We start from the raw sequence: 19,677 nt of genomic DNA, 5'->3' as shown, positions 1-19,677 counted from the left end.
CGCTGCGGTACTAACGGATGTCTGCGCTCCGCCTCCCCTCGCTGCGGTACTAACGGATGTCTGCGCTCCGCCTCCCCTCGCTGCGGTACTAACGGATGTCTGCGCTCCGCCTCCCCTCGCTGCGGTACTAACGGATGTCTGCGCTCCGCCTCCCCTCGCTGGGGCAGTACTAACGGATGTCTGCGCTCCGCCTCCCCTCACTGCTGGGCGGTACTAACGGATGTCTGCGCTCCGCCTCCCCTCGCTGCGGTACTAACGGATGTCTGCGCTCCGCCTCGCTGCGGTACTAACGGATGTCTGCGCTCCGCCTCCCCTCGCTGCAGTACTAACGGATGTCTGCGCTCCGCCTCCCCTTGCTGGGGCGGTACTAATGGATGTCTGCGCTCCGCCTCCCCTCACTGCGGTACTAATGGATGTCTGCGCTCCGCCTCCCCTCACTGCGGTACTAACGGATGTCTGCGCTCCGCCTCCCCTCGCTGGGGCGGTACTAATGGATGTCTGCGCTCCGCCTCCCCTCGCTGCAGTACTAACGGATGTCTGCGCTCCGCCTCCCCTCGCTGCGGTACTAACGGATGTCTGCGCTCTGCCTCCCCTGGCTGCGGTACTAACGGATGTCTGCGCTCCGCCTCCCCTCGCTGCGGTACTAACGGATGTCTGCGCTCCGCCTCCCCTCGCTGTGGTACTAACGGATGTCTGCGCTCCGCCTCCCCTCGCTGCGGTACTAACGGATGTCTGCGCTCCGCCTCCCCTCGCTGGGGCAGTACTAACGGATGTCTGCGCTCCGCCTCCCCTCACTGCTGGGCGGTACTAACGGATGTCTGCGCTCCGCCTCCCCTCGCTGCTGGGCGGTACTAACGGATGTCTGCGCTCCGCCTTCCGTCGCTGCGGTACAAATGGATGTCTGCGCTCCGCCTCCCCTCACTGCTGGGCGGTACTAACGGATGTCTGCGCTCCGCCTTCCCTCGCTGCAGTACTAACGGATGTCTGCGCTCCGCCTCCCTTCGCTGCTGGGCGGTACTAACGGATGTCTGCGCTCCGCCTCCCCTCGCTGCGGTACTAACGGATGTCTGCGCTCCGCCTCCCCTTGCTGCGGTACTAACGGATGTCTGCGCTCCGCCTCCCCTTGCTGCGGTACTAACGGATGTCTGCGCTCCGCCTCCCCTCACTGCAGTACTAACGGATGTCTGCGCTCCGCTTCCCCTCGCTGCAGTACTAACGGATGTCTGCACTCCGCTTCCCCTCACTGCAGTACTAACGGATGTCTGCACTCCGCTTCCCCTCGCTGCAGTACTAACGGATGTCTGCACTCCGCTTCCCCTTGCTGCGGTACTAACGGATGTCTGCGCTCCGCCTCCCTTTGCTGCGGTACTAACGGATGTCTGCGCTCCGCCTCCCCTTGCTGCGGTACTAACGGATGTCTGCGCTCCGCCTCCCCTCGCTGCTGGGCGGTACTAAAGGATGTCTGCGCTCCGCTTCCCCTCGCTGCTGGGCGGTACTAACGGATGTCTGCGCTCCGCCTCCCCTCGCTGCGGTACTAACGGATGTCTGCGCTCCGCCTCCCCTCGCTGCTGGGTGGTACTAACGGATGTCTGCGCTCTACCTCCCCTCGCTGCGGTACTAACGGATGTCTGCACTCCGCTTCCCCTCGCTGCTGGGTGGTACTAACGGATGTCTGCGCTCCGCCTCCCCTCGCTGCAATACTAACGGATGTCTGCGCTCAGCCTCCCCTCACTGCAGTACTAACGGATGTCTGCGCTCCGCCTCCCCTCACTGCAGTACTAACGGATGTCTGCGCTCCGCCTCCCCTCACTGCAGTACTAACGGATGTCTGCGCTCCGCCTCCCCTCACTGCAGTACTAACGGATGTCTGCGCTCCGCCTCCCCTCGCTGCGGTACTAACGGATGTCTGCGCTCCGCCTCCCCTCGCTGCAGTACTAACGGATGTCTGCGCTCCGCCTCCCCTCGCTGGGGCGGTACTAATGGATGTCTGCGCTCCGCCTCCCCTCGCTGCAGTACTAACGGATGTCTGCGCTCCGCCTCCCCTCGCTGCGGTACTAACGGATGTCTGCGCTCTGCCTCCCCTCGCTGCGGTACTAACGGATGTCTGCGCTCCGCCTCCCCTCGCTGCGGTACTAACGGATGTCTGCGCTCCGCCTCCCCTCGCTGTGGTACTAACGGATGTCTGCGCTCCGCCTCCCCTCGCTGCGGTACTAACGGATGTCTGCGCTCCGCCTCCCCTCGCTGGGGCAGTACTAACGGATGTCTGCGCTCCGCCTCCCCTCACTGCTGGGCGGTACTAACGGATGTCTGCGCTCCGCCTCCCCTCGCTGCTGGGCGGTACTAACGGATGTCTGCGCTCCGCCTTCCCTCGCTGCGGTACAAATGGATGTCTGCGCTCCGCCTCCCCTCACTGCTGGGCGGTACTAACGGATGTCTGCGCTCCGCCTTCCCTCGCTGCAGTACTAACGGATGTCTGCGCTCCGCCTCCCTTTGCTGCTGGGCGGTACTAACGGATGTCTGCGCTCCGCCTCCCCTCGCTGCGGTACTAACGGATGTCTGCGCTCCGCCTCCCCTTGCTGCGGTACTAACGGATGTCTGCGCTCCGCCTCCCCTTGCTGCGGTACTAACGGATGTCTGCGCTCCGCCTCCCCTCGCTGCTGGGCGGTACTAACGGATGTCTGTGCTCCGCTTCCCCTCGCTGCTGGGCGGTACTAACGGATGTCTGCGCTCCGCCTCCCCTCGCTGCTGGGCGGTACTAACGGATGTCTGCGCTCCGCCTTCCCTCGCTGCGGTACAAATGGATGTCTGCGCTCCGCCTCCCCTCACTGCTGGGCGGTACTAACGGATGTCTGCGCTCCGCCTTCCCTCGCTGCAGTACTAACGGATGTCTGCGCTCCGCCTCCCTTTGCTGCTGGGCGGTACTAACGGATGTCTGCGCTCCGCCTCCCCTCGCTGCGGTACTAACGGATGTCTGCGCTCCGCCTCCCCTTGCTGCGGTACTAACGGATGTCTGCGCTCCGCCTCCCCTTGCTGCGGTACTAACGGATGTCTGCGCTCCGCCTCCCCTCGCTGCTGGGCGGTACTAACGGATGTCTGTGCTCCGCTTCCCCTCGCTGCTGGGCGGTACTAACGGATGTCTGCGCTCCGCCTCCCCTCGCTGCGGTACTAACGGATGTCTGCGCTCCGCCTCCCCTCGCTGCTGGGTGGTACTAACGGATGTCTGCGCTCTACCTCCCCTCGCTGCGGTACTAACGGATGTCTGCACTCCGCTTCCCCTCGCTGCTGGGTGGTACTAACGGATGTCTGCGCTCCGCCTCCCCTCGCTGCGGTACTAACGGATGTCTGCGCTCCGCCTCCCCTCACTGCAATACTAACGGATGTCTGCGCTCCGCCTCCCCTCACTGCAGTACTAACGGATGTCTGCGCTCCGCCTCCCCTCACTGCAGTACTAACGGATGTCTGCGCTCCGCCTCCCCTCACTGCAGTACTAACGGATGTCTGCGCTCCGCCTCCCCTCGCTGCGGTACTAACGGATGTCTGCGCTCCGCCTCCCCTCACTGCAGTACTAACGGATGTCTGCGCTCCGCCTCCCCTCACTGCAGTACTAACGGATGTCTGCGCTCCGCTTCCCCTCGCTGCAGTACTAACGGATGTCTGCACTCCGCTTCCCCTCACTGCAGTACTAACGGATGTCTGCACTCCGCTTCCCCTCGCTGCAGTACTAACGGATGTCTGCACTCCGCTTCCCCTTGCTGCGGTACTAACGGATGTCTGCGCTCCGCCTCCCCTTGCTGCGGTACTAACGGATGTCTGCGCTCCGCCTCCCCTTGCTGCGGTACTAACGGATGTCTGCGCTCCGCCTCCCCTCGCTGCTGGGCGGTACTAAAGGATGTCTGTGCTCCGCTTCCCCTCGCTGCTGGGCGGTACTAACGGATGTCTGCGCTCCGCCTCCCCTCGCTGCGGTACTAACGGATGTCTGCGCTCCGCCTCCCCTCGCTGCTGGGTGGTACTAACGGATGTCTGCGCTCTACCTCCCCTCGCTGCGGTACTAACGGATGTCTGCACTCCGCTTCCCCTCGCTGCTGGGTGGTACTAACGGATGTCTGCGCTCCGCCTCCCCTCGCTGCAATACTAACGGATGTCTGCGCTCCGCCTCCCCTCACTGCAGTACTAACGGATGTCTGCGCTCCGCCTCCCCTCACTGCAGTACTAACGGATGTCTGCACTCCGCCTCCCCTCACTGCAGTACTAACGGATGTCTGCGCTCCGCCTCCCCTCACTGCAGTACTAACGGATGTCTGCGCTCCGCCTCCCCTCGCTGCGGTACTAACGGATGTCTGCGCTCCGCCTCCCCTCACTGCAGTACTAACGGATGTCTGCGCTCCGCCTCCCCTCACTGCAGTACTAACGGATGTCTGCGCTCCGCTTCCCCTCGCTGCAGTACTAACGGATGTCTGCACTCCGCTTCCCCTCACTGCAGTACTAACGGATGTCTGCACTCCGCTTCCCCTCGCTGCAGTACTAACGGATGTCTGCACTCCGCTTCCCCTCGCTGCGGTACTAACGGATGTCTGCGCTCCGCCTCCCCTCGCTGCAGTACTAACGGATGTCTGCGCTCCGCCTCCCCTCGCTGCAGTACTAACGGATGTCTGCACTCCGCTTCCCCTCGCTGTGGTACTAACGGATGTCTGAGCTCCGCCTCCCCTCACTGCAGTACTAACGGATGTCTGCGCTCCGCCTCCCCTCACTGCAGTACTAACGGATGTCTGCGCTCCGCCTCCCCTCGCTGCTGGGTGGTACTAACGGATGTCTGCGCTCCGCCTCCCCTCGCTGCGGTACTAACGGATGTCTGCGCTCCGCCTCCCCTCACTGCAGTACTAACGGACGTCTGCGCTCCGCCTCCCCTCACTGCAGTACTAACGGATGTCTGCGCTCCGCCTCCCCTCACTGCAGTACTAACGGATGTCTGCGCTCCGCCTCCCCTCACTGCAGTACTAACGGATGTCTGCGCTCCGCCTCCCCTCACTGCTGGGCGGTAATAACGGATGTCTGCGCTCCGCCTCCCCTCGCTGCAGTACTAACGGATGTCTGCGCTCCGCCTCCCCTTGCTGGGGCGGTACTAATGGATGTCTGCGCTCCGCCTCCCCTCACTTGCGGTACTAATGGATGTCTGCGCTCCGCCTCCCCTCACTGCGGTACTAACGGATGTCTGCGCTCCGCCTCCCCTCGCTGGGGCGGTACTAATGGATGTCTGCGCTCCGCCTCCCCTCGCTGCAGTACTAACGGATGTCTGCGCTCCGCCTCCCCTCGCTGCGGTACTAACGGATGTCTGCGCTCTGCCTCCCCTCGCTGCGGTACTAACGGATGTCTGCGCTCCGCCTCCCCTCGCTGCGGTACTAACGGATGTCTGCGCTCCGCCTCCCCTCGCTGCGGTACTAACGGATGTCTGCGCTCCGCCTCCCCTCGCTGCGGTACTAACGGATGTCTGCGCTCCGCCTCCCCTCGCTGGGGCAGTACTAACGGATGTCTGCGCTCCGCCTCCTCTCACTGCTGGGCGGTACTAACGGATGTCTGCGCTCCGCCTCCCCTCGCTGCTGGGCGGTACTAACGGATGTCTGCGCTCCGCCTTCCCTCGCTGCGGTACTAATGGATGTCTGCGCTCCGCCTCCCCTCACTGCTGGGCGGTACTAACGGATGTCTGCGCTCCGCCTTCCCTCGCTGCAGTACTAACGGATGTCTGCGCTCCGCCTCCCCTCGCTGCTGGGCGGTACTAACGGATGTCTGCGCTCCGCCTCCCCTCGCTGCGGTACTAACGGATGTCTGCGCTCCGCCTCCCCTCGCTGCTGGGCGGTACTAACGGATGTCTGCGCTCCGCTTCCCCTCGCTGCTGGGCGGTACTAACGGATGTCTGCGCTCCGCCTCCCCTCGCTGCGGTACTAACGGATGTCTGCGCTCCGCCTCCCCTCGCTGCTGGGCGGTACTAACGGATGTCTGCGCTCCGCTTCCCCTCGCTGCTGGATGGTACTAACGGATGTCTGCGCTCCGACTCCCCTCGCTGCGGTACTAACGGATGTCTGCGCTCCGCCTCCCCTCACTGCAGTACTAACGGATGTCTGTGGTCCGCCTCCCCTCACTGCATTACTAACGGATGTCTGCGCTCCGCCTCCCCTCACTGCAGTAGTAACGGATGTCTGCGCTCCGCCTCCCCTCACTGCAGTACTAACGGATGTCTGCGCTCCGCCTCCCCTCACTGCAGTACTAACGGATGTCTGCGCTCCGCCTCCCCTCGCTGCGGTACTAACGGATGTCTGCGCTCCGCCTCCCCTCACTGCAGTACTAACGGATGTCTGCGCTCCGCCTCCCCTCGCTGCGGTACTAACGGATGTCTGCACTCCGCTTCCCCTTGCTGTGGTACTAACGGATGTCTGCGCTCCTCTTCCCCTCACTGCAGTACTAACGGATGTCTGCGCTCCGCCTCCCCTCGCTGCGGTACTAACGGATGTCTGCGCTCCGCCTCCCCTCGCTGCGGTACTAACGGATGTCTGCACTCCGCTTCCCCTCGCTGTGGTACTAACGGATGTCTGCACTCCGCTTCCCCTCGCTGCGGTACTAACGGATGTCTGCGCTCCGCTTCCCCTCGCTGCGGTACTAACGGATGTCTGCGCTCCGCCTCCCCTCGCTGCGGTACTAACGGATGTCTGCACTCCGCCTCCCCTCGCTGCGGTAATAACGGATGTCTGCGCTCCGCCTCCCCTCGCTGCGGTACTAACGGATGTCTGCGCTCCTCTTCCCCTCACTGCAGTACTAACGGATGTCTGCGCTCCGCCTCCCCTCGCTGCGGTACTAACGGATGTCTGCGCTCCGCCTCCCCTCGCTGCGGTACTAACGGATGTCTGCACTCCGCTTCCCCTCGCTGCGGTACTAACGGATGTCTGCACTCCGCTTCCCCTCGCTGCGGTACTAACGGATGTCTGCGCTCCGCTTCCCCTCGCTGCGGTACTAACGGATGTCTGCGCTCCGCCTCCCCTCGCTGCGGTACTAACGGATGTCTGCACTCCGCTTCCCCTCGCTGTGGTACTAACGGATGTCTGAGCTCCGCCTCCCCTCACTGCAGTACTAACGGATGTCTGCGCTCCGCCTCCCCTCACTGCAGTACTAACGGATGTCTGCGCTCCGCCTCCCCTCGCTGCTGGGTGGTACTAACGGATGTCTGCGCTCCGCCTCCCCTCGCTGCGGTACTAACGGATGTCTGCGCTCCGCCTCCCCTCACTGCAGTACTAACGGACGTCTGCGCTCCGCCTCCCCTCACTGCAGTACTAACGGATGTCTGCGCTCCGCCTCCCCTCACTGCAGTACTAACGGATGTCTGCGCTCCGCCTCCCCTCACTGCAGTACTAACGGATGTCTGCGCTCCGCCTCCCCTCACTGCTGGGCGGTAATAACGGATGTCTGCGCTCCGCCTCCCCTCGCTGCAGTACTAACGGATGTCTGCGCTCCGCCTCCCCTTGCTGGGGCGGTACTAATGGATGTCTGCGCTCCGCCTCCCCTCACTTGCGGTACTAATGGATGTCTGCGCTCCGCCTCCCCTCACTGCGGTACTAACGGATGTCTGCGCTCCGCCTCCCCTCGCTGGGGCGGTACTAATGGATGTCTGCGCTCCGCCTCCCCTCGCTGCAGTACTAACGGATGTCTGCGCTCCGCCTCCCCTCGCTGCGGTACTAACGGATGTCTGCGCTCTGCCTCCCCTCGCTGCGGTACTAACGGATGTCTGCGCTCCGCCTCCCCTCGCTGCGGTACTAACGGATGTCTGCGCTCCGCCTCCCCTCGCTGCGGTACTAACGGATGTCTGCGCTCCGCCTCCCCTCGCTGCGGTACTAACGGATGTCTGCGCTCCGCCTCCCCTCGCTGGGGCAGTACTAACGGATGTCTGCGCTCCGCCTCCTCTCACTGCTGGGCGGTACTAACGGATGTCTGCGCTCCGCCTCCCCTCGCTGCTGGGCGGTACTAACGGATGTCTGCGCTCCGCCTTCCCTCGCTGCGGTACTAATGGATGTCTGCGCTCCGCCTCCCCTCACTGCTGGGCGGTACTAACGGATGTCTGCGCTCCGCCTTCCCTCGCTGCAGTACTAACGGATGTCTGCGCTCCGCCTCCCCTCGCTGCTGGGCGGTACTAACGGATGTCTGCGCTCCGCCTCCCCTCGCTGCGGTACTAACGGATGTCTGCGCTCCGCCTCCCCTCGCTGCTGGGCGGTACTAACGGATGTCTGCGCTCCGCTTCCCCTCGCTGCTGGGCGGTACTAACGGATGTCTGCGCTCCGCCTCCCCTCGCTGCGGTACTAACGGATGTCTGCGCTCCGCCTCCCCTCGCTGCTGGGCGGTACTAACGGATGTCTGCGCTCCGCTTCCCCTCGCTGCTGGATGGTACTAACGGATGTCTGCGCTCCGACTCCCCTCGCTGCGGTACTAACGGATGTCTGCGCTCCGCCTCCCCTCACTGCAGTACTAACGGATGTCTGTGGTCCGCCTCCCCTCACTGCATTACTAACGGATGTCTGCGCTCCGCCTCCCCTCACTGCAGTAGTAACGGATGTCTGCGCTCCGCCTCCCCTCACTGCAGTACTAACGGATGTCTGCGCTCCGCCTCCCCTCACTGCAGTACTAACGGATGTCTGCGCTCCGCCTCCCCTCGCTGCGGTACTAACGGATGTCTGCGCTCCGCCTCCCCTCACTGCAGTACTAACGGATGTCTGCGCTCCGCCTCCCCTCGCTGCGGTACTAACGGATGTCTGCACTCCGCTTCCCCTTGCTGTGGTACTAACGGATGTCTGCGCTCCTCTTCCCCTCACTGCAGTACTAACGGATGTCTGCGCTCCGCCTCCCCTCGCTGCGGTACTAACGGATGTCTGCGCTCCGCCTCCCCTCGCTGCGGTACTAACGGATGTCTGCACTCCGCTTCCCCTCGCTGTGGTACTAACGGATGTCTGCACTCCGCTTCCCCTCGCTGCGGTACTAACGGATGTCTGCGCTCCGCTTCCCCTCGCTGCGGTACTAACGGATGTCTGCGCTCCGCCTCCCCTCGCTGCGGTACTAACGGATGTCTGCACTCCGCCTCCCCTCGCTGCGGTAATAACGGATGTCTGCGCTCCGCCTCCCCTCGCTGCGGTACTAACGGATGTCTGCGCTCCTCTTCCCCTCACTGCAGTACTAACGGATGTCTGCGCTCCGCCTCCCCTCGCTGCGGTACTAACGGATGTCTGCGCTCCGCCTCCCCTCGCTGCGGTACTAACGGATGTCTGCACTCCGCTTCCCCTCGCTGCGGTACTAACGGATGTCTGCACTCCGCTTCCCCTCGCTGCGGTACTAACGGATGTCTGCGCTCCGCTTCCCCTCGCTGCGGTACTAACGGATGTCTGCGCTCCGCCTCCCCTCGCTGCGGTACTAACGGATGTCTGCACTCCGCTTCCCCTCGCTGTGGTACTAACGGATGTCTGCACTCCGCTTCCCCTCGCTGCGGTACTAACGGATGTCTGCACTCCGCTTCCCCTCACTGCAGTACTAACGGATGTCTGCACTCCGCTTCCCCTCGCTGTGGTACTAACGGATGTCTGCGCTCCGCCTCCCCTCGCTGCGGTACTAACGGATGTCTGCACTCCGCTTCCCCTTGCTGTGGTACTAACGGATGTCTGCGCTCCTCTTCCCCTCACTGCAGTACTAACGGATGTCTGCGCTCCGCCTCCCCTCGCTGCGGTACTAACGGATGTCTGCACTCCGCCTCCCCTCGCTGCTGGGCGGTACTAACGGATGTCTGCGCTCCGCCTCCCCTCGCTGCGGTACTAACGGATGTCTGCACTCCGCTTCCCCTCGCTGCGGTACTAACGGATGTCTGCGCTCCGCCTCCCCTCGCTGCGGTACTAACGGATGTCTGCGCTCCGCCTCCCCTCGCTGCTGGGCGGTACTAACGGATGTCTGAGCTCCGCCTCCCCTCGCTGCTGGGCGGTACTAACGGATGTCTGCGCTCCGCCTCCCCTCGCTGCGGTACTAACGGATGTCTGCGCTCCGCCTCCCCTCGCTGCTGGGCGGTACTAACGGATGTCTGAGCTCCGCCTCCCCTCGCTGCGGTACTAACAGATGTCTGCGCTCCGCCTCCCCTCGCTGCGGTACTAACGGATGTCTGCGCTCCGCCTCCCCTCGCTGCTGGGCGGTACTAACGGATGTCTGCGCTCCGCCTCCCCTCGCTGCTGGGCGGTACTAACGGATGTCTGCGCTCCGCCTCCCCTCACTGCGGTACTAATGGATGTCTGCGCTCCGCCTCCCCTCACTGCGGTACTAACGGATGTCTGCGCTCCGCCTCCCCTCGCTGGGGCGGTACTAATGGATGTCTGCGCTCCGCCTCCCCTCGCTGCAGTACTAACGGATGTCTGCGCTCCGCCTCCCCTCGCTGCGGTACTAACGGATGTCTGCGCTCTGCCTCCCCTCGCTGCGGTACTAACGGATGTCTGCGCTCCGCCTCCCCTCGCTGCGGTACTAACGGATGTCTGCGCTCCGCCTCCCCTCGCTGTGGTACTAACGGATGTCTGCGCTCCGCCTCCCCTCGCTGCGGTACTAACGGATGTCTGCGCTCCGCCTCCCCTCGCTGCGGTACTAACGGATGTCTGCGCTCCGCCTCCCCTCGCTGCGGTACTAACGGATGTCTGCACTCCGCTTCCCCTCGCTGTGGTACTAACGGATGTCTGCACTCCGCTTCCCCTCGCTGCGGTACTAACGGATGTCTGCGCTCCGCTTCCCCTCGCTGCGGTACTAACGGATGTCTGCGCTCCGCCTCCCCTCGCTGCGGTACTAACGGATGTCTGCACTCCGCTTCCCCTCGCTGTGGTACTAACGGATGTCTGCACTCCGCTTCCCCTCGCTGCGGTACTAACGGATGTCTGCACTCCGCTTCCCCTCACTGCAGTACTAACGGATGTCTGCACTCCGCTTCCCCTCGCTGTGGTACTAACGGATGTCTGCGCTCCGCCTCCCCTCGCTGCGGTACTAACGGATGTCTGCACTCCGCTTCCCCTTGCTGTGGTACTAACGGATGTCTGCGCTCCTCTTCCCCTCACTGCAGTACTAACGGATGTCTGCGCTCCGCCTCCCCTCGCTGCGGTACTAACGGATGTCTGCACTCCGCCTCCCCTCGCTGCTGGGCGGTACTAACGGATGTCTGCGCTCCGCCTCCCCTCGCTGCGGTACTAACGGATGTCTGCACTCCGCTTCCCCTCGCTGCGGTACTAACGGATGTCTGCGCTCCGCCTCCCCTCGCTGCGGTACTAACGGATGTCTGCGCTCCGCCTCCCCTCGCTGCTGGGCGGTACTAACGGATGTCTGAGCTCCGCCTCCCCTCGCTGCTGGGCGGTACTAACGGATGTCTGCGCTCCGCCTCCCCTCGCTGCGGTACTAACGGATGTCTGCGCTCCGCCTCCCCTCGCTGCTGGGCGGTACTAACGGATGTCTGAGCTCCGCCTCCCCTCGCTGCGGTACTAACAGATGTCTGCGCTCCGCCTCCCCTCGCTGCGGTACTAACGGATGTCTGCGCTCCGCCTCCCCTCGCTGCTGGGCGGTACTAACGGATGTCTGCGCTCCGCCTCCCCTCGCTGCTGGGCGGTACTAACGGATGTCTGCGCTCCGCCTCCCCTCACTGCGGTACTAATGGATGTCTGCGCTCCGCCTCCCCTCACTGCGGTACTAACGGATGTCTGCGCTCCGCCTCCCCTCGCTGGGGCGGTACTAATGGATGTCTGCGCTCCGCCTCCCCTCGCTGCAGTACTAACGGATGTCTGCGCTCCGCCTCCCCTCGCTGCGGTACTAACGGATGTCTGCGCTCTGCCTCCCCTCGCTGCGGTACTAACGGATGTCTGCGCTCCGCCTCCCCTCGCTGCGGTACTAACGGATGTCTGCGCTCCGCCTCCCCTCGCTGTGGTACTAACGGATGTCTGCGCTCCGCCTCCCCTCGCTGCGGTACTAACGGATGTCTGCGCTCCGCCTCCCCTCGCTGGGGCAGTACTAACGGATGTCTGCGCTCCGCCTCCCCTCGCTGCTGGGCGGTACTAACGGATGTCTGCGCTCCGCCTTCCCTCGCTGCGGTACAAATGGATGTCTGCGCTCCGCCTCCCCTCACTGCTGGGCGGTACTAACGGATGTCTGCGCTCCGCCTTCCCTCGCTGCAGTACTAACGGATGTCTGCGCTCCGCCTCCCTTCGCTGCTGGGCGGTACTAACGGATGTCTGCGCTCCGCCTCCCCTCGCTGCGGTACTAACGGATGTCTGCGCTCCGCCTCCCCTTGCTGCGGTACTAACGGATGTCTGCGCTCCGCCTCCCCTTGCTGCGGTACTAACGGATGTCTGCGCTCCGCCTCCCCTCGCTGCTGGGCGGTACTAACGGATGTCTGTGCTCCGCTTCCCCTCGCTGCTGGGCGGTACTAACGGATGTCTGCGCTCCGCCTCCCCTCGCTGCGGTACTAACGGATGTCTGCGCTCCGCCTCCCCTCGCTGCTGGGTGGTACTAACGGATGTCTGCGCTCTACCTCCCCTCGCTGCGGTACTAACGGATGTCTGCACTCCGCTTCCCCTCGCTGCTGGGTGGTACTAACGGATGTCTGCGCTCCGCCTCCCCTCGCTGCGGTACTAACGGATGTCTGCGCTCCGCTTCCCCTCACTGCAATACTAACGGATGTCTGCGCTCCGCCTCCCCTCACTGCAGTACTAACGGATGTCTGCGCTCCGCCTCCCCTCACTGCAGTACTAACGGATGTCTGCGCTCCGCCTCCCCTCGCTGCGGTACTAACGGATGTCTGCGCTCCGCCTCCCCTCACTGCAGTACTAACGGATGTCTGCGCTCCGCCTCCCCTCACTGCAGTACTAACGGATGTCTGCGCTCCGCTTCCCCTCGCTGCAGTACTAACGGATGTCTGCACTCCGCTTCCCCTCACTGCAGTACTAACGGATGTCTGCACTCCGCTTCCCCTCGCTGCAGTACTAACGGATGTCTGCACTCCGCTTCCCCTTGCTGCGGTACTAACGGATGTCTGCGCTCCGCCTCCCCTTGCTGCGGTACTAACGGATGTCTGCGCTCCGCCTCCCCTTGCTGCGGTACTAACGGATGTCTGCGCTCCGCCTCCCCTCGCTGCTGGGCGGTACTAAAGGATGCCTGTGCTCCGCTTCCCCTCGCTGCTGGGCGGTACTAACGGATGTCTGCGCTCCGCCTCCCCTCGCTGCGGTACTAACGGATGTCTGCGCTCCGCCTCCCCTCGCTGCTGGGTGGTACTAACGGATGTCTGCGCTCTACCTCCCCTCGCTGCGGTACTAACGGATGTCTGCACTCCGCTTCCCCTCGCTGCTGGGTGGTACTAACGGATGTCTGCGCTCCGCCTCCCCTCGCTGCGGTACTAACGGATGTCTGCGCTCCGCCTCCCCTCACTGCAATACTAACGGATGTCTGCGCTCAGCCTCCCCTCACTGCAGTACTAACGGATATCTGCGCTCCGCCTCCCCTCACTGCAGTACTAACGGATGTCTGCGCTCCGCCTCCCCTCACTGCAGTACTAACGGATGTCTGCGCTCCGCCTCCCCTCACTGCAGTACTAACGGATGTCTGCGCTCAGCCTCCCCTCGCTGCGGTACTAACGGATGTCTGCGCTCCGCCTCCCCTCACTGCAGTACTAACGGATGTCTGCGCTCCGCCTCCCCTCACTGCAGTACTAACGGATGTCTGCGCTCCGCTTCCCCTCGCTGCAGTACTAACGGATGTCTGCACTCCGCTTCCCCTCACTGCAGTACTAACGGATGTCTGCACTCCGCTTCCCCTCGCTGCAGTACTAACGGATGTCTGCACTCCGCTTCCCCTCGCTGCGGTACTAACGGATGTCTGCGCTCCGCCTCCCCTCGCTGCAGTACTAACGGATGTCTGCGCTCCGCCTCCCCTCGCTGCAGTACTAACGGATGTCTGCACTCCGCTTCCCCTCGCTGTGGTACTAACGGATGTCTGAGCTCCGCCTCCCCTCACTGCAGTACTAACGGATGTCTGCGCTCCGCCTCCCCTCACTGCAGTACTAACGGATGTCTGCGCTCCGCCTCCCCTCGCTGCTGGGTGGTACTAACGGATGTCTGCGCTCCGCCTCCCCTCGCTGCGGTACTAACGGATGTCTGCGCTCCGCCTCCCCTCACTGCAGTACTAATGGACGTCTGCGCTCCGCCTCCCCTCACTGCAGTACTAACGGATGTCTGCGCTCCGCCTCCCCTCACTGCAGTACTAACGGATGTCTGCGCTCCGCCTCCCCTCACTGCAGTACTAACGGATGTCTGCGCTCCGCCTCCCCTCACTGCTGGGCGGTACTAACGGATGTCTGCGCTCCGCCTCCCCTCGCTGCAGTACTAACGGATGTCTGCGCTCCGCCTCCCCTTGCTGGGGCGGTACTAATGGATGTCTGCGCTCCGCCTCCCCTCACTTGCGGTACTAATGGATGTCTGCGCTCCGCCTCCCCTCACTGCGGTACTAACGGATGTCTGCGCTCCGCCTCCCCTCGCTGGGGCGGTACTAATGGATGTCTGCGCTCCGCCTCCCCTCGCTGCAGTACTAACGGATGTCTGCGCTCCGCCTCCCCTCGCTGCGGTACTAACGGATGTCTGCGCTCTGCCTCCCCTCGCTGCGGTACTAACGGATGTCTGCGCTCCGCCTCCCCTCGCTGCGGTACTAACGGATGTCTGCGCTCCGCCTCCCCTCGCTGCGGTACTAACGGATGTCTGCGCTCCGCCTCCCCTCGCTGCGGTACTAACGGATGTCTGCGCTCCGCCTCCCCTCGCTGGGGCAGTACTAACGGATGTCTGCGCTCCGCCTCCTCTCACTGCTGGGCGGTACTAACGGATGTCTGCGCTCCGCCTCCCCTCGCTGCTGGGCGGTACTAACGGATGTCTGCGCTCCGCCTTCCCTCGCTGCGGTACTAATGGATGTCTGCGCTCCGCCTCCCCTCACTGCTGGGCGGTACTAACGGATGTCTGCGCTCCGCCTTCCCTCGCTGCAGTACTAACGGATGTCTGCGCTCCGCCTCCCCTCGCTGCTGGGCGGTACTAACGGATGTCTGCGCTCCGCCTCCCCTCGCTGCGGTACTAACGGATGTCTGCGCTCCGCCTCCCCTCGCTGCTGGGCGGTACTAACGGATGTCTGCGCTCCGCTTCCCCTCGCTGCTGGGCGGTACTAACGGATGTCTGCGCTCCGCCTCCCCTCGCTGCGGTACTAACGGATGTCTGCGCTCCGCCTCCCCTCGCTGCTGGGCGGTACTAACGGATGTCTGCGCTCCGCTTCCCCTCGCTGCTGGATGGTACTAACGGATGTCTGCGCTCCGCCTCCCCTCGCTGCGGTACTAACGGATGTCTGCGCTCCGCCTCCCCTCACTGCAGTACTAACGGATGTCTGCGGTCCGCCTCCCCTCACTGCATTACTAACGGATGTCTGCGCTCCGCCTCCCCTCACTGCAGTAGTAACGGATGTCTGCGCTCCGCCTCCCCTCACTGCAGTACTAACGGATGTCTGCGCTCCGCCTCCCCTCGCTGCGGTACTAACGGATGTCTGCGCTCCGCCTCCCCTCACTGCAGTACTAACGGATGTCTGCGCTCCGCCTCCCCTCGCTGCGGTACTAACGGATGTCTGCACTCCGCTTCCCCTTGCTGTGGTACTAACGGATGTCTGCGCTCCTCTTCCCCTCACTGCAGTACTAACGGATGTCTGCGCTCCGCCTCCCCTCGCTGCGGTACTAACGGATGTCTGCGCTCCGCCTCCCCTCGCTGCGGTACTAACGGATGTCTGCACTCCGCTTCCCCTCGCTGTGGTACTAACGGATGTCTGCACTCCGCTTCCCCTCGCTGCGGTACTAACGGATGTCTGCGCTCCGCTTCCCCTCGCTGCGGTACTAACGGATGTCTGCGCTCCGCCTCCCCTCGCTGCGGTACTAACGGATGTCTGCACTCCGCCTCCCCTCGCTGCGGTAATAACGGATGTCTGCGCTCCGCCTCCCCTCGCTGCGGTACTAACGGATGTCTGCGCTCCTCTTCCCCTCACTGCAGTACTAACGGATGTCTGCGCTCCGCCTCCCCTCGCTGCGGTACTAACGGATGTCTGCGCTCCGCCTCCCCTCGCTGCGGTACTAACGGATGTCTGCACTCCGCTTCCCCTCGCTGTGGTACTAACGGATGTCTGCACTCCGCTTCCCCTCGCTGCGGTACTAACGGATGTCTGCGCTCCGCTTCCCCTCGCTGCGGTACTAACGGATGTCTGCGCTCCGCCTCCCCTCGCTGCGGTACTAACGGATGTCTGCACTCCGCTTCCCCTCGCTGTGGTACTAACGGATGTCTGCACTCCGCTTCCCCTCGCTGCGGTACTAACGGATGTCTGCACTCCGCTTCCCCTCACTGCAGTACTAACGGATGTCTGCACTCCGCTTCCCCTCGCTGTGGTACTAACGGATGTCTGCGCTCCGCCTCCCCTCGCTGCGGTACTAACGGATGTCTGCGCTCCGCCTCCCCTCGCTGGGGCAGTACTAACGGATGTCTGCGCTCCGCCTCCTCTCACTGCTGGGCGGTACTAACGGATGTCTGCGCTCCGCCTCCCCTCGCTGCTGGGCGGTACTAACGGATGTCTGCGCTCCGCCTTCCCTCGTTGCGGTACTAATGGATGTCTGCGCTCCGCCTCCCCTCACTGCTGGGCGGTACTAACGGATGTCTGCGCTCCGCCTTCCCTCGCTGCAGTACTAACGGATGTCTGCGCTCCGCCTCCCCTCGCTGCTGGGCGGTACTAACGGATGTCTGCGCTCCGCCTCCCCTCGCTGCGGTACTAACGGATGTCTGCGCTCCGCCTCCCCTCGCTGCTGGGCGGTACTAACGGATGTCTGCGCTCCGCTTCCCCTCGCTGCTGGGCGGTACTAACGGATGTCTGCGCTCCGCCTCCCCTCGCTGCGGTACTAACGGATGTCTGCGCTCCGCCTCCCCTCGCTGCTGGGCGGTACTAACGGATGTCTGCGCTCCGCTTCCCCTCGCTGCTGGATGGTACTAACGGATGTCTGCGCTCCGCCTCCCCTCACTGCAGTACTAACGGATGTCTGCGGTCCGCCTCCCCTCACTGCATTACTAACGGATGTCTGCGCTCCGCCTCCCCTCACTGCAGTAGTAACGGATGTCTGCGCTCCGCCTCCCCTCACTGCAGTACTAACGGATGTCTGCGCTCCGCCTCCCCTCGCTGCGGTACTAACGGATGTCTGCGCTCCGCCTCCCCTCACTGCAGTACTAACGGATGTCTGCGCTCCGCCTCCCCTCGCTGCGGTACTAACGGATGTCTGCACTCCGCTTCCCCTTGCTGTGGTACTAACGGATGTCTGCGCTCCTCTTCCCCTCACTGCAGTACTAACGGATGTCTGCGCTCCGCCTCCCCTCGCTGCGGTACTAACGGATGTCTGCGCTCCGCCTCCCCTCGCTGCTGGGCGGTACTAACGGATGTCTGCGCTCCGCTTCCCCTCGCTGCTGGGCGGTACTAACGGATGTCTGCGCTCCGCCTCCCCTCGCTGCGGTACTAACGGATGTCTGCGCTCCGCCTCCCCTCGCTGCTGGGCGGTACTAACGGATGTCTGCGCTCCGCTTCCCCTCGCTGCTGGATGGTACTAACGGATGTCTGCGCTCCGCCTCCCCTCACTGCAGTACTAACGGATGTCTGCGGTCCGCCTCCCCTCACTGCATTACTAACGGATGTCTGCGCTCCGCCTCCCCTCACTGCAGTAGTAACGGATGTCTGCGCTCCGCCTCCCCTCACTGCAGTACTAACGGATGTCTGCGCTCCGCCTCCCCTCGCTGCGGTACTAACGGATGTCTGCGCTCCGCCTCCCCTCACTGCAGTACTAACGGATGTCTGCGCTCCGCCTCCCCTCGCTGCGGTACTAACGGATGTCTGCACTCCGCTTCCCCTTGCTGTGGTACTAACGGATGTCTGCGCTCCTCTTCCCCTCACTGCAGTACTAACGGATGTCTGCGCTCCGCCTCCCCTCGCTGCGGTACTAACGGATGTCTGCGCTCCGCCTCCCCTCGCTGCGGTACTAACGGATGTCTGCACTCCGCTTCCCCTCGCTGTGGTACTAACGGATGTCTGCACTCCGCTTCCCCTCGCTGCGGTACTAACGGATGTCTGCGCTCCGCTTCCCCTCGCTGCGGTACTAACGGATGTCTGCGCTCCGCCTCCCCTCGCTGCGGTACTAACGGATGTCTGCACTCCGCCTCCCCTCGCTGCGGTAATAACGGATGTCTGCGCTCCGCCTCCCCTCGCTGCGGTACTAACGGATGTCTGCGCTCCTCTTCCCCTCACTGCAGTACTAACGGATGTCTGCGCTCCGCCTCCCCTCGCTGCGGTACTAACGGATGTCTGCGCTCCGCCTCCCCTCGCTGCGGTACTAACGGATGTCTGCACTCCGCTTCCCCTCGCTGTGGTACTAACGGATGTCTGCGCTCCGCCTCCCCTCGCTGCGGTACTAACGGATGTCTGCGCTCCGCCTCCCCTCGCTGCGGTACTAACGGATGTCTGCACTCCGCTTCCCCTCGCTGTGGTACTAACGGATGTCTGCACTCCGCTTCCCCTCGCTGCGGTACTAACGGATGTCTGCACTCCGCTTCCCCTCACTGCAGTACTAACGGATGTCTGCACTCCGCTTCCCCTCGCTGTGGTACTAACGGATGTCTGCGCTCCGCCTCCCCTCGCTGCGGTACTAACGGATGTCTGCACTCCGCTTCCCCTTGCTGTGGTACTAACGGATGTCTGCGCTCCTCTTCCCCTCACTGCAGTACTAACGGATGTCTGCGCTCCGCCTCCCCTCGCTGCGGTACTAACGGATGTCTGCACTCCGCCTCCCCTCGCTGCTGGGCGGTACTAACGGATGTCTGCGCTCCGCCTCCCCTCGCTGCGGTACTAACGGATGTCTGCACTCCGCTTCCCCTCGCTGCGGTACTAACGGATGTCTGCGCTCCGCCTCCCCTCGCTGCGGTACTAACGGATGTCTGCGCTCCGCCTCCCCTCGCTGCTGGGCGGTACTAACGGATGTCTGAGCTCCGCCTCCCCTCGCTGCTGGGCGGTACTAACGGATGTCTGCGCTCCGCCTCCCCTCGCTGCGGTACTAACGGATGTCTGCGCTCCGCCTCCCCTCGCTGCTGGGCGGTACTAACGGATGTCTGAGCTCCGCCTCCCCTCGCTGCGGTACTAACGGATGTCTGCGCTCCGCCTCGTTACGTATATGACTTTCTGCAAGGCATGGGAAGGATAACGTTACCACGCCCCCCGGAGGAAGTAAACGTGGGGGGGGGGGGGGGGTCAGACACGTGACTGTATCCATGGAAACAGCCCGCTACATACATGCTGTACCTGTGCGGCCGCTCATACTGATGCCCCTCCTCCTGCTGTGCTCCCTGTTTATCGTCCCCGCGGTCCGCCGCTCCTTCTTGTTCCCCCGGCCAACAAGGAGGCTACAAACAGTTCCAGGCTGCAGCGCCCCCTCTGGTATCGGGTGATGTCCGCGGCTGCCGGCGGTGACGTCACCCGGGCTCGGCGCTCCACCGGCTGACACTCCGTATACACCGCATATCTGCATCTCCCATCAACCGACACAGGGCTGGCCAC

At 63.7% G+C, this 19,677-nt stretch overlaps 1 protein-coding gene across 1 annotated transcript in view; it reads right to left on the bottom strand.

The window, feature by feature from the left end:
* The window catches only part of LOC136573687 (zinc finger protein 892-like), a 46,024-nt gene extending 26,347 nt beyond the window's left edge, over positions 1-19,677 (bottom strand). The window contains exon 1 of the mRNA XM_066574950.1: positions 19,423-19,677. The gene's annotated coding sequence lies outside the window, so the exon portion shown is untranslated. The remainder of the gene's footprint in view (positions 1-19,422) is intronic.

The sequence above is a fragment of the Eleutherodactylus coqui genome, chromosome 7 (assembly GCF_035609145.1).
Source record: "Eleutherodactylus coqui strain aEleCoq1 chromosome 7, aEleCoq1.hap1, whole genome shotgun sequence".
Lineage (NCBI taxonomy): Eukaryota > Metazoa > Chordata > Amphibia > Anura > Eleutherodactylidae > Eleutherodactylus > Eleutherodactylus coqui.
Note: the sequence above shows the minus strand (reverse complement) of the source record. Positions and strands in the feature narration are given on the sequence as shown.